The sequence below is a fragment of the Petaurus breviceps genome, unplaced genomic scaffold (assembly GCF_028583685.1).
Source record: "Petaurus breviceps papuanus isolate PSGF00001 unplaced genomic scaffold, PetGlider_PUasm1.0 189, whole genome shotgun sequence".
Taxonomy (NCBI): Eukaryota; Metazoa; Chordata; class Mammalia; order Diprotodontia; family Petauridae; genus Petaurus; species Petaurus breviceps.
Window position 1 is genome coordinate 19,165,038 of NW_027185809.1, and position 2,004 is coordinate 19,167,041.

At 42.2% G+C, this 2,004-nt stretch overlaps 1 pseudogene; it reads right to left on the reverse strand.

Moving 5' to 3' along the window:
• Window positions 1–385: 385 nt before the first annotated feature.
• Window positions 386–1,794, reverse strand: LOC138164327 (mediator of RNA polymerase II transcription subunit 27 pseudogene; annotated as a pseudogene).
• Between the last annotated feature and the right edge of the window lie 210 nt (window positions 1,795–2,004).

Genomic DNA, 2,004 nt, shown 5'->3' on the forward strand with positions numbered 1-2,004 from the left:
ATCTGGCTACAACTTACCTTTACAGCTTTATTTTCTACAACTCATCAACCTGAACCCTATTCCCTAGCCAAATTAGTCTACTTGATATCTCCTTTATTTACATTTTCCTCCTTCTGTGTTTTTGCTTATGTTATCCTACCATCAGAATTGCCCCTTTTTTCTGCTTCTTATCCATATCTCTTAAGGTTCAGCTTTAGTTCTATCACCTTGGTAAACCATCTGTAAAATAAAGAATAAGATTTTATAGCTTCCTATACTCGTCCAGCTTCTAAGTGGCATATCCATTCTTTGATTCCCTAATTATCTATTTCCTGTATAACTCTACCTCAGTTCATTTCAGGACTTTAGGCAACAGAAATATAGCTCCACCCTCAATTGATCTAACTAGAGTTTATTTTATTTTTTAGTACAAAGAGTTTATTGCTTATAAAAATAAGTTATTTAACAATGTAGATTTCTGGCACCATGTGAAGTTTTCATTAAAATGAAAATAGCCCTTGAAAATGACTTATGAGACTGATCCAGAAGGATGAGCTCACTACTAACAAACACAGAACACACTGCATTATTTTCTTATATTATGTACACAAAAAAGTCCTCTTTTCCTTCTGTGCACCAGCTGAAGTATAAAATTAGTCCCCATCAACCACAGAGACAACCTGGTATCCAACAGCACTGGTTCAGCCTTAATATACAGTAAAGCACTGTTTACTAAAGGAAAAGAATGAATGTATTGATGTTGAGAAGAGAGTTAACTACTGAGCCATCAATATTGTTTAGGTTGATCTGGAAAAGTTTTGGGTGCTGGGTTTATTTTTCCACCTGCTTGTCATCCTGAGGGTCTGAAAGCAGGGTTGGGTAGGGTTACTGTCTGCAGGTGTTATGGAAGGCTTTGAGGCTTCGGAAATCCCTCCATGTGGAAGGAAGGCCATCTTGCAAAAACTTTCTGCATTGCTGGCATGGAGCCTGGAACAGCTTTATGTAACTTCTTAACACGGTCATGAAGGACCTGACCACAACATCTGGCATCTGGGGCAACTGGTAGTGAAGGAGGACTGTGGTGGCATGATCTGTCACCTTTTGGAACACTTGATAGTTGGATTTAGACCATATGTCAAGCTTTCCATCTTTTGTGTATACACTTTCATTGTGTCCTTTGACAATTGTTCGATCAACGAAGAGACTCCTCATGACCACAATGACTTTCAGCACCCTTCCTAAAGTAACCAGAAGCACTGCAGATGTTCCATTGGGTCTGGATAAATGAATTGGCATTTCAGGGAACATCCTATCAATGCGGCTGAACACATCATCAACATACTGTGGCGGTAAAACAAGGGTCATAGGCTGAGCACTCTGTTTTGCAGATACTCCCAGCTGGTTGGCAGAACGTTTCAGAGACTGTTGATTCAGGAGACCAGAAGCTGGACCAGCATGGTACTGCAACTTGTTCGACCACTTACATGCTTGAAGTAGCTGGCTATAGAGAGGAGTCTTGTCCTGAACAGGATCTAGGCTTAACAATCAACTATTATGGAGAGGGTGGTTCTCAGATGGCTTGCCTACCAAGTTACTCAGACACTCCAGTTCATTGAGGCCCCAATTGCCTGAGTGTAGGTGGTCCTGGAAGTGGGTGATAAAGGTCTTCTCCCTGCCCTCCAGCGTCTTCTTGTTCTGCATGCCATCCTTCAGTTAGTCAAACACCCGGCTCACACTGGAGTGCAGTGCCTGGATGGTGCCAATGGCCTGAATGAAAGCCTCTAGATTCACCCCAATGTTCAACACATCCACCATGTCGAACGCTAGCAGCCCCGGCCTCCACTCCCCCAGCCAGCTGCCGGGGCAATCTAACTAGAGTTTATTAATAGGATATAAACCAAGTGATACACACAAGCAAAAAACGATATAAGGAGATAAGCACTAATCCACTTCACTGCCATCTAGTTTTGCTCCTGAGAAATGAAATATCCTGTGTAACAGTCTCATGAAGCTAGTCCTGCCCAG